General features: G+C 51.8%; 1 protein-coding gene across 1 annotated transcript in view; it reads left to right on the forward strand.

Annotated features, from left to right (window-relative positions):
• Nucleotides 1-3,194: 3,194 nt before the first annotated feature.
• The window catches only part of MEAK7 (MTOR associated protein MEAK7), an 84,070-nt gene continuing 74,727 nt past the window's right edge, over nucleotides 3,195-12,537 (forward strand). Inside the window, exon 1 of the mRNA XM_027119114.1 lies at nucleotides 3,195-3,310. The gene's annotated coding sequence lies outside the window, so the exon portion shown is untranslated. The remainder of the gene's footprint in view (nucleotides 3,311-12,537) is intronic.

The raw sequence follows: 12,537 nt of genomic DNA on the forward strand, positions 1-12,537 counted from the left end.
TTCAAGGCTGGGTGAGCTTCTCTGTCTGGCCATATTCTGAGCATGTTTTCACATCAATGATGGGAGAAATAAGTGCTGTCCACACGACTCCCTGGGGAGGGAGCAACTAGGTGCCCGTGCTTGGTGTTTCCCGGACTCCGCCCTTTGCGTCACTGCCCTTTGCTGCTTTTAATCTGTATCCTTTCACTGTAGTAAACTGTAATCACAAGTATAATGGCTTTTCTGAATTCGGTGAGTCCTTCCAGTGAGTCATCAAACTGAAAGGTGGTCTCGGGGACCCCCACGTACAGTTGGTGTCGGAAGTGAGGTGGTCTTGGGAGTCCCAAGCCTTGTGTGCAGCAATGGGAAACCACCACAAGTGCAAAGGCCCTGTGGTAGGAAAGTCACATTATGCACTTGGAGCTTCACTAAAGCCACTGTAGCTGGGGCATAGAGAATGATGGGGGGTAGGGGGCTGCCAGCCATGGAGACACAGGGACAGTGTCCCCACCACTGACCATGATGGGGGCTCATCCACACACCCCCTGCTGGAGATGGGTAATGTGGGCCTCCAAAGCTGCGCTGTTAAACCTGAATCCTTCGCTCCTCTGCCTAGCTCTATCCCTGAGATCCGGAATCTGTTCTGGGATGGTCCTTGGGCTCCTCTTAGATCTCTGCTTCTGCACTGGCCGCCGGAAGTTGTTTACACTGAGTCAGTTTCAGACGGCTTGTCCACCAGGCATGTCTCACTGTAAAGGAATCTGGCTCTTTCTGGCGGATATGTTTCAGCCTCTTGTGTCCCGAGGTAGCATGAGCCCGGGTGCCTAGGAATCTGTCCCCCAGGGCGCTGACAGTCTCATTAGGGGACTCCTGGGGGTCCTGCAGGTCGAGGTAGATGGAGACACCAGTGGTGTCAACAGGAACCACACACAGTAAACATTTGGGGAGCACTCACCCCGCACAGACCCTGCCATGAGCCTTCCTGCCTTGCTCCCGCTCATCCTTACAAGCACCCTTTGGGGTGACCGATGATTATTCCCATTTCACAGATGAGGGTCCTGAGGCTCAGGGGGGTAGTAACTAACTCTGGTACGCAGACACACATGTGACTGGAATCCAGGTCGGACTCCAAAGCCCAGCTCTTAGGCCACGATGAGCTGCCTCTCACTCAGCAGGAAGGCTTCACACACCCCGGGGAAATCTGCTTCTTCCGTGGTTTGCTCAAGAAATGGTTTCTGAGTGCCCCTGCTGCTGGACTCTGCACTGGGGATTTCACGGTTGGTTTAGTTTGGGTTCCCAAACCGAAAGAACTCGAGGCAAGGATTCAAGTGCGAGGGGGTTATTTCGGAGGTGGTCTTGGACAGTGAGGAGGGGAGTGGGGGGTGAGACAGGGAGGGGAGGAGCCAGTAACGGGAGGGGCTGTGACGGCCACAGGACGCTTGCGGGACGCGCCTGCGTGTCTTTCCTCCCGAGGTCAGGCGTTGGCTCAGGGTCGCTCTCAGCCTGTCTGGTGGGCCAGCCTTACAGGTAGGTAAAGTGGGTCCCGGCCAAAGAGAGCTTCCAGGCAGAGAAATGCAGGTGTTGGCGGTCCAGGGCAGGTGGGGACATCACATGATAAAGGCTAAGGGGAGTTGGGGCTAGAGTGGCAAAAGAGATTGGGGGGGGGCATGTGATTAACATGTAATTAACTTATCATGAACAAGGTCCCAAACTGTGACTCTGGGGCCAGAGGAACCAAAGTGAGCAAATGATCTGGGTGGCGACCAGGGTGACCAACTGCCCCGGTTTGCCCCAGGAGCATCCAGTGTTAAAACTGGAAGGCCCACGTCCTAGGCAATTCAGCATGATTGGTCCCCCTACCTCCTGCCTCGTGGGGGCTGTGGGACCATGCAGAGCAGGTGCTCCCTCTGAAGGGACAACCCCACGTAGCTCCGCGAACTTCCCCGCGCTGGGGGTGCGGCTCGGGTCTGCCGGATCATCTAACATTTCAAGGAGAGTCAGGAATCTAGATCTTATGTGAAATTTCTCAATTTGAATTGTTTGGAATTAATCCACATTTTAGAAGCTCTAGGTGTGTCTAGGGAGTGATGGGGACAGCTTCCCCCGCAAGTGGTCAGAAGTCATTGCTTTGGTGAACAAGAGGCACCACGGGGGCAGGACCCAGGGCAGAGCTCTTTGTTCTTTGCCCTTGGGTCCTCCAGGCCGCCTGTGGGTGCCCACGGGGGAGCCCGTGGCTGAGGACGGCCCTCGCTGGGTCTACAGAACCCCATGGGAAGGGAGCTGAGTACCTCCGAGTCTAGCCCCTCATTTCACAAAAGAGGCCCAAGACTGAGAATCCTCTCCAGGGCCCCAAAGCAAAACCGTGAACCACCATAGTTCACCCATCCCTCCATCTGTTTGGCCCCCAGCCTCTTCCGCCTCACCACCCCTTCCAAGATTTCTGTGACAGGGTCTGAGATTCTTCTCGAACACAAGCACCACGGACACGTAACAAGGTCCTTTGGCAAATGGGAAGGGCCAAGGACACAGCTGCTCCTGAGGTTTTATTAGCGAAATCTGCCCAATGAAAGGAAGTTGCTGGTTGACTTTTTTCCCCAAAACAAGGAAGCTAATAAAACATTGTCTTTAGAAGGAAGGATAAGTATGCACTTTCCTAGTTTATTTTTCAAGAATCCTATTATGGAGAGAAGCCAGATCTCCTCTGATGTTGCTTCAGCACACGATTATTTTAATGACAGAAGCCTGGGTTTCTATGCAGCTGAGTTTTGAACTCTTACAAACACAAGCCCCCTGCTTCATGCGAACATGGAAAGTGTGAGCACAGCTCTCAGAGTTGCTGGGCCCCACCTGGGCGAACTTACGAGGAAACGAGAGGAATTTATTGGAAGACACACGGTTGACTGCTAGGGAGTCAGAACCAGACGGAAGGCCATCAGATACCCTGGTAGTGTCCCTCCTCCATCTTCTCTCTATGCCGGTCTACTTACTCGCCTCAACCCACGTGGCAGAGAGCTGCCCCCAGCACCTAAAATTATGAATCACAAATCCAGGCCACAGTATGAGAAGGCACAGGCTCAGAGGAAGAACCTGATTGGCCCAGATTGAGTCAGGTGACCACCGTTTGTCCAATCACCTACAGCCAGAGCAGCTGACTTGCAAGGTGCAAATATGGCCGCTAGCGTCCGAGCCGCCCGAGGGGCTTGTGGAGCAGAGTTGCGGGGAGGTGGGGTGGGTGGGCTCGAGGATGGAGCCCCTACCTGTGCTTTTCATCGTCTGGTGATACAGAAAATACCTAAGGACAAAAAGCCACTGAAGATTTAAGACGCCGATGGTAAGGGAGCTGTGTTTTATTCCTTAAAACTTCATTTATATAAATTTGTGAAATAGTGAATATATATTGGAGCCATTTTAAAATTCTGTTCACTAGTGGATTGTAGACCCCTTGCAAGGACCCCACCCGCAGCCTGAAGTTCAGGAACGGAGGTCTCAGATAGCTTCTTGCATAAGGATAATGAACTCTTTGCCGATATCGGCCTTTCTCCCCCAGGGGTGCCTCGCCTGTTTGGGCCCCGGAGAGGAAAGAGCTCGACCTGTCCGCTTTTTAGAAGGTCCCTCTGAGCTGGATTAATCCCCCCCAAGCCGAGGGGCAGGGAGGACCTGCCTGCGTGTTTTCTCCGAATCCTAAAGCAGGTGGAGAGCCAGGAAGGGAGTTGGGGTGGGGGGGCGGGGAGGGACCCTGAGGCTTAGCACGTGGGTTTATCAGCTAATCAGTCACCTCCTCCTTCACTCTGGTAACCCGTTCCATTCCTGTATTCATTCCTGAAAGTGTTGGCCAATGAGAAAACGTGCTTTCATAATGCTGCCAGACCACTCTGGTGAGGGGTGCAGGGCCCCAGGGCCGGGACCTATCAGAGGCTTCAGAGAGGACAGGTACTTGAATTAGCCTTAAAAGGTGCGTTCATTCATTCATTTACTCATTCGGTCACCAAATACTGAGTGTCAGCTGTGTGCAGACACCATTCTAGATGCCGGGGATACACTGGGGAGATAAACAACGAAGTTCCCGCCCTTGTTACAGGCCAGGGAATTGATTCCACCATTTAGGGATGAGGGCGAAGCCAGCTGCTAGCGTTTAGACCCATCATACTTGTAACCCAGCAAAGGGCTTACGTGCCCGAGTTTCAGAAAGCCAAACTCTGGCAGCGGGAGTTTGCAGCAGGGCACCAAGCAAAGGAGTGGGAGACCAGCCTCAGACCCACTTGAACTTGGTCTTTGAGTTGGGGTTGTTTTAAAGGCAAAGAACAAAGAATCTGGGTTTAATCATGGTCTTGTGACATTTTCTTAATCATAGTTTGGGGATTCGGAATGTCTCTGGTTTCAGATTCTCTGGCCAGGTGGTCCATGGCCGGGGGCTCTGTGAGCTCACGTTGCCCTGGAGGAGCAGCCCGAGTTCCTACATTAATGATGACTTCTGTAATGGCCATTTTAGTACACTAACGATGTTATCTACAACAGCAGTCTTAAGTCATCTGATTCTAGCTGATTAGTTAGTGATCAGTTAGGCCGGAATTAAGGTCAAAGGGGACAAGAAAGGGAATAAAGTTTCTGTTAGAGAGGTTAATCATAAACTCGGTTAAGGGAATTCAGTTTTAGGGGGACGCGGTTTCATACTCAGCTGGTGAGACTCCCCGGGCCGGGGTCAGCCCCTCCTCCCCACCTGGCAAGCACTGAGCACCTCCTGCCCGCCAGGCACCGTGCTTAGTGCTTGACCTGACTTTCTCATCCCGTCTTCATGCCAGTTCTCCTCAGTGGACATTGGGTTAGCCCCACTTTGCAGATAAGGGAACGGAGGCTTAAGCCACTAGAGCCTTGTTCGCACCTGTGTGATTTGCTCTGTCCTGTGTGCCGGGAGATTTGTCTGCTCGTCTACCATAATTCTCCATTCATCCGCTGCCCTCTCTGGAGGACGAGGACCTCCCCTAACACAGGAAGTGCTCAGTGGGGTTCCTGGAGGGGACCAGTGTCTTCCCCACCCCCGGATCGCAGGTGTCTGCCCCCCACCTTGGAACCCTTGTTCTCAGCTCTTTCCTCCATGGTAAGGTCCAATAGTAGCAAAGCAGTGCCCTTCCAGGGGAAGAGAAAGGATGACAGGGATGGAGGCTTTCGTGCTGGAATTTCAGGCATCAGGTTGCGGAGAAGATTTTAACCTCCACTTTCCGTGCTCCCGGAAGTTTCCCCATGGAATTGGTGGCAGTAAAACGATACGGGTTGGGGAAGGATCTGAACCCAAGATTTCCCATTTCTATGTCACTGTGATTTACTGGCCCATGGGGCACCTGCCTGCATTGATGCCCAAGGTCCCCCAAATCTTGGGGAGGGTACCTGATGCTTCTGTTCCCAGAAAAGTCACCCCTCAGCTTACGCCTCGCAAAGGAGTCAGTACCCCTTTCTCAGTGGGTCTCAGTTGCTTTAAAAAGGAGAGAAAAATCGCGAGCTGCGGGGTTTGAAGCCATGTATTCTTGCGGGCAGTCAGTGGAGTTAGAATCCAGAGGGGAAGGGTCCCGGCCTTGTGTTCACTGCAGTCATAGCAAGAATGCAGCTTTAACCTCGAAAGTGACGTTGCCTCCTTCCAGTCCAGATGAAATTAACCTGTCCTGCATGGGTGATGTCCTGAGGGCCCCATAAACCTGGATTCCAGCTACCGCTCTGCTGCCTACCTCGGTGTGTGGCCTCACTTCCTCTGAGTCTCAGCTTCCTCTGCTCAGAAGTGAGAGACTCTTGGGTGCCTACAGGGGCCAGGGCATGGGTGAAGCAGATAGGGAGGTGGTGCCCAGGCTAAGTGAGCCTGGGAGACCCCTGCCCTTACTATGTGGGAATGAGGATTCGGGTTTCTAGAGCTGCTGATTTTTCATGAGAAACTAGAACGTTGGCTTTTTTGTCCTTTGAAGATTTTTATCATACTTTTGTCATTTTAAAGTTTTAAATTAACATACAACATTCATGCCCCAAAAAGGTGTTCACGTGCAAAGTGTCCAGCCAGATGGATTTTTGAGAACTGAACACAGTTCACCCGCATCCAGAAACAGAGCACACCTGCCCCGAAGTCCCACCTTCCCCCAGCCCTCACTATCACTGCGCTGGTGGTTCCCCATCCCCAGAGGTGACCACCGTCCCAGCCTCTAACACTGGACATCAGCTTTGCTGGTTTGTATCAACACTTTACATCCAGGGTGTACTTCTGAGGCTGGCTTCTTTCCCCCACATTGTCTGAGATTCAGGCAGATTTGGGGTGTGCTTGTAAACCATTCACTCTCAACTTCTGCTTTAGTCATTTTACTGTGATGGGCATTTGGGTGCTTTCGTGTGTGAGGCCAATAATAAGAGAGCTGCTGTGAGCATCTTCGCGTGTGCCTGTTGACGTATACACAAACACATTTCTATCAAATTCATGCCAGGGGTGGAATTGCTGGCTCATAGGAAGGCACACATTCAGAGAAAGATGAATTTGCTCTGAAATCTCCCTACTTTAGAGTGACAGAAAGCAATGAATATTCGTTTAAACAGGGATTCAGCCAAGTGAAACATTCTTCAGGCAGATTAGGCCTGCTGGCAGCCAGTTCATACACTATGGGCTGGGTTGAACTTGACGGTCTGAATTAACCCTCATAGTCTACAATTAGCTTCATTGGTGTTTTGTCTTCTTAAATTTTTTAACATTTTTCATCATAAAAGAGCTATAACTGTGTTATAGAAAATTCAGAAAAAGGAGAAAAGTAAAAAGTATCCCTGAGAGTTCATCCCCCTAAAACAAACATGGTAGTATCTTTGTATCCTTTGTGTTCTAGTGCTTTTCTCCCCCTGTGGATATATGTATTTTTTTTCTTACAAATGTGCAATACTGTGCTGCATACATTTATATATTCTGCCTTTTTGATTCAATCGTAAGCGTTTGCATGTTATTACATGGTCTTCCTATCCAACTGTGGTTGGTTTTAGATTCATTTAATTTTCTGGGTGGAGAGAAAACAATTCCTGTCTCTGTTATTAGATTTATCATGACATCTATAAATAAAAGGGCTGCTGGTAAGAGAGCTTTTTCTCTTTTAATAATGAGGCTTTATTCCAGGCGCATAGGAAAGTGGTTTTAAGAGCATGAAGTCTGCGGCCACGCTACTCGGGTTCAGAATCCTGGTTGTACTGATGGCCCGCTGCGTGCCCTCTCAAGGCCTCAGTTTGCTGTATCTGGAAAATGGGAACAATAAACAGCGTTTACCTCATGGTTTGTTGTGAGGATTGAATGAGGGGATACATGTCATGTGCTCAGAACAGGGTTGGCATTTCGAAAATGTATAGCAAGGGCTAGCTATTTAGTCTCAGCTACAAGAACTATTTTTTAGGTGTATTTTTCTGCATATAAAACCAATACTTGTTCATTACAGAAACATGAGAATACTCAGAGAGAGACCCCCTGTGAACATTTATGGGTACATTTTGCCAGTCCAGCGTCAGTGCTTATGTAATACGCATGCTTGTCTGCCCATAACTCGAGATCGCAACATAGGGGTTGTTTGTTTCTCGGTGACCCCAAATTTCTCTCTCTGTCATTGTTGGGAGCTGTTGTCCGCGGGCCTCTTAGGTTTCTGCATGTTTTCAATGGAAAACATGGACCCTCTGTTCAAGGATGTTTGTATAGTGGTGGTTAGACATGGCGTTTCTCTCCAAGTAAAGGCCAGGGTTGTTTTCTGATCAATATTAATACAGAATCTCCCTCCAGGACAAGGTCAGGCAGGCTGCCTGCCCCGCAGAAGAGATCTGGGTGCCTTAAGCTCAGGGTCCCTCAGCAGGGGAGAACATGCAGTGTGAGTGGCATCCTGCCGGGGCCCCCTCATGTCGCCCTGGGGAGCCTGGGCCGCTGCTCATGCCGCCTGCGGTGTGCGAGGGATCAAGTCCTTTGTCTCTGATCCAGGAGTCTCGTGTCTCCTGCAGCAGCTATGAAACTGTGGCAGGCTCACCTGTGGGCTTGCACGTTAGGAACAGTCTCTGCTCATCACAGGCCTTGAGAGCCATTCCACAGCCTTCTCCAGCATGATTTCCAGTGGCTGTGTCGTGGTCCCTCATTTTGCTTTTCTGTCCTTCTCTGGACCAATCTCTCATCATCGGAAGCAGGTTAGTTTTCATTTGTTCACTATTTTAACCTTTTTAAAACTTTTACAATGTTGTTAATTTCTGCTGTACAGCAAAGTGATTCAGTTGTACGTATGTATACATTCTTTTTCATATTCTTTTCCATTATGATTTATCACATGATATTGAATATAGTTCCCTGTGTTATACAGTAGGACTGTGTTTAATGTTCTCACTGTGTTATACAGTAGGACTGTGTTTAATTTTTTCACCATTTTCGCAGCGTTGCAATGGACAGTCTTGTAGCTAAGCTTGGCTCTCATGTGACTACTTCCGTGCCATAAATAGAAATTCCAAGGAATGACAAGATGCTGGTGTTGGCATATCAATACGCCCATTGTGGATTGAGACCTAGCTGATCCTGAGCCCTGGGATTTTCTGTGTCACAGATTCCCAGCTCTTTGAGAGCAGGGACATCCTCATCCTTGTGTCCCTAATACCAAGCACATAGTAGGTGTGCATCCAGCGTTAGCTGGACTCAGATAGGGTCCATAAATCAGGAGGGTGCCTCGGCACCGTGTTGGATGACGTTGAACCCGCCTGTTCCCTCTCTTCACCGTTGTCCTCCAGGAGACCGTCTGAATGCCACAAAATCCCATTCAGTGTAAGGAGATAGGCAGAAGGCAAAGGAAACCCAGGACTTGGGGGGCTGCCCTGGGGGGAGGGGGCCGAGTCAGCTCCTTCATCCCCTAAATCATCCCCACAGTTATCTGTGAGATCCAGCCCTGTTGTCGTTTGTATTTGTAAGTCATTCTTTCTTCTGTGTGGGTCCCATCACCTGGAAAGGCCCCATTTGTTGAAGAATTCTGCGGTTGATGGGCACTTGGGTACTGCGTTTCCAGCGTAGGGCTCTTGTGAGCAACGCTGCAAAGAACATTGTAGTACAGGTGCTCATACAAGTAGGTGTTCCTCTTGGGTGTCTACGGAGGAGTGGAGTTTCTGGTTGATACCGTTATGCCTATGTGCCGCTTCAGCTGGTGCTCCCAAATGGTTAGAAAGCGTTTATTCCATGAATGACTTTCTGGAATCCAAGAATCAGGGCGATGGATAAATCGGTCATCACTGCAGTCAGGGCTGGCCTCCCGGGCAAATGGCCCTGCGCTCAGACGGGCCTGGGCTTGGGATTTAAGGCTCTGTGGGAGCCTTCTTGAAATTCTAAATAATTTTATCTTTATATTTGTGTTTTGTAAGTGATGTGTGATGGGATAATGGAGCATGCGCCGGGGGCTGGGCGGGCCTGCCTGCTGCCACCTCCCTGCTTCCCAGAATGAGTTTCAGCCACCGGCTCCCCCCTCCGCCCCTCCCAGTAGCCAGGGCTGCTCTCCACCCACTTGTCCCGTGAGCAGCCTCTGTCTGAGGGAGCCTGTCATTAAATAACAAACGAAAAACACCGTGACAGTTTGAGAGAGAGAAAGAAGAAAAGGAAAAGATGAAGCAGAGGAAGAGGTTTTCTTCTGCACATTTTCCCTTCGGCCGGGCCCGCAGATTCCTCAGCGGCCCTGGCTGGAGTTCACGCCCTGCTCCCTGTGGCCAAGACCTTCTGCCCAAGTACTTCACACACGTGGTCACACTTAACCTCTCACCACCCCGTGAGATCAGCATTACTGTCATCAGCTCCCTTGTGCAGACAAGGCGCCAAAGGCAGGGAGCGTGGAAGTAACCCTCCCGAGCAGAAGCTGGGAGGTGGGCACTGGGCAGGTGTGAAGGCTGCTGTTTCTGCCCCCAAAGCCTGTGCTTGTTACCCCCTTAGGGCACCCGGCCTCCCTGGCGGTCTGCACCCCCTCAGGCAGGAAGGGCCAGCTTGTCAGGGCAAGCGGAAGAGCCTCGTGGAGAAGGGGCCTTCTGACGGCTGGTGTCGCCCAGCGCGGCATCCGCAGAAGGCCTGGCGGACGCTTCTGGCCAGGGGTTAGTCCCCGGGGGGCTGGCGTGGGGCAGTGGGGGGCCAGCAAGGGGGCTCTGCAGTGTGTGCCCCGTGGGTGGGTGACGAGGTCGCGATTCATAATGCGTGAGGGGTCGGGTGGAGACGCCTCTCGGGACACAGGGCCTTTGTTCCCGGCTTGTAATCATCTCAGAGAGGAAGGAAGCAAACAAGATTTATCTCCCAGAGTCTAATCAACTTCCTTTTGGGGCGGCCTCTATCTGTCGCGCAGAACTCTGAATGCCCGCCAGGGAATGCTTTGCGATGAGTTAGTATTGGTCAGACTTTGAAGGGCCGAAGATGTGTAACTTGCTTACAGTGTCTTAGAAAACACGCGTTCTATTGTGTGTGTGTGTGTGTGTGTGTGTGTGTGTGTGTGTGTAGCTCCTTTCCAGACCAGCCATCTCACAGATCTCTGTATTGTTCACCCTTCCGGCCTCTATGAGAAGTTTTCTTTATTTCAGTTTGGTTTGTTTTTAAATGGGAGGAGAAAGAAAATGACAGGAGGGGAGATGGTTTGCGCCAATCAATAGCTCAGCTGGAAATGGACTTAAGGTCAAGGGTCGGCTAATCAATCCCCGAATAGGCTTTGAGGAGCTCCCGCCTAGGAGTGAAGCTCCTGGGAGAGAACACCGGGTGCTTAAGCCGTAAATTCCGGGTGGCGGCAGCCAGGGGGCTGCTGACCGAGTGTCACGGGAAGCTGCAGGGCAGATGTGTCTCTTGCCAACTGCTGACTCTGGTTTCCGCTGGACCCTGCCCCCTGGGCCAGAACTGATTGCACGAAGGCTGGACACCCGATCCGCGCTGGGCCAGTCAGCATCTCTGCCCCCTTGAAACGCCATCAGGGCTGATTCTGGAACAGAGGAGATGAAATCCTGGGTGGGGCTGGCAGCCGCTCAGAGAGAGAATAAGCAGGGGTGGAGAAGGGGAGCTCAAGGGGGAGGCAGGGGCGGGGGAGCTAAAGAGAGAGAGACCTCCTTCTCGTTTTCCAGGCCCTGCTTCCAGCACTGGACACCTAACCACATGCGTGCCTTTGGGTTCCCTGAGACACCCCCTGACCTTCCACTAAATCTCCTTTGGTAATTCAAGTTTCTAGAATGGCTTTATGCAGGACCAGCCACATAATGCTGGGGCCTTAGTGCACAAGGAACCCGTAGGGCCCCTTGTTCAAACATTGTTGAGAATTTCAAGCTGGTGACAGCAGAGCATGAAACCAAGTGGGGACCCTTCAAAGCCAGGCCCTGCGCTGTGACTATGCAGGTTGTGGGCCCCTGGGAGCCGGCCCTGGGTTCGTGTTACCTGCAACCCAGAGAGTCTTGAGCTAGACAGACAGACCCGGCCGGAAAGGTGGTCTTCCCACCTGAACAAAAGGTATTTCAAAATTCTTCCCAGAACTGCATCAAAGAGGTCAGCCACGGACCAGGAAACCAGAATGGACAGAAAAGAGTCCAGGAATAAAATGAAGGAAAAGGCATCTAGCAGGGAGCCCTGGGGGTGGGATGGGAGCTGCGAGCAAACTCCTTTACATTCCCTCCTGCCGGCCAAGTGCAGACAGAGCCCGAGGTCTGGGGGAGGAACGCGCCGAGGGCAGAGCAGTGCAGCCTGAGGACCCCACACGGGGCCACCACAGTGTGTGACAGTGAAGAGGGGGAGTCTGGATCAGATCAGCGCAAAGAGAACCTTCCCTTCGCCCAGTGCAGCGGAGGGGGGCCCCATCAGCCGTGCGGAGAGCGGGGCTGCAAAGCACCATGGGCACCTCTCAGTGATGCAGGTGCACATCCCCTCTCTTGGTGTCTGCCGCCATGTTTAATGAACTGAGGAATTAACTGAATCCTCTTCTCATTCTCCTTTGTGAGTTCAAGTATTCCCTTCCCATCTACACCCCCAAAGGCCCATCCCCAGCTGCTGTCACGTTTGGGGCTTAAGGCTTCAACATAACGAATTCTGAGGGGACACAGACATTCAGGCGATAACATCCAGCTGTGGGTCTTTGCCTTCCGATCCGGCTGTGTATCCTGACTCCGCTGCTGTCAATCCAGCTTTGCCGTGGAAATGGCTCTGTGCTGAAACTCGTGACTTCTTTCAGTGAGTCTGTGAATGTGGGTGTGGTCTGGGAACCCTCGCCGCAATGGGCGTGTGTGGTTTCTTGCTTTTTTGTTTCTGGTAGGTAGTTCTGTTCCTTTCACAAGGAGCACATAAATAGGCTCTAAGATTGTGTCGAAGGAACGCGCAGATGCGCAGCCACGGTGTTATTTCTGCAACAAGATCCCACTCTCGGTGCGGCATCCGCATTGAGTGTTTCCAGCCGCCGCTCAGCCCGGTGGCTTCCTTCCCACTCCTGGCCCTCGGCTCTGACATCCCTCCGATGAGGGGCAGATGGTCGGAACCCACGCCCGCCTCTCCTCCTGCCACTGAAGCCAGGAAACTGCTGGGGTACCCTGGAGCAGGGCCTCACC

This window comes from Aethalodelphis obliquidens, unplaced genomic scaffold, assembly GCF_003676395.1.
Source record: "Aethalodelphis obliquidens isolate GAN/ISIS:26980383/991018 unplaced genomic scaffold, ASM367639v1 scaffold20, whole genome shotgun sequence".
Classification (NCBI taxonomy): Eukaryota; Metazoa; Chordata; class Mammalia; order Artiodactyla; family Delphinidae; genus Aethalodelphis; species Aethalodelphis obliquidens.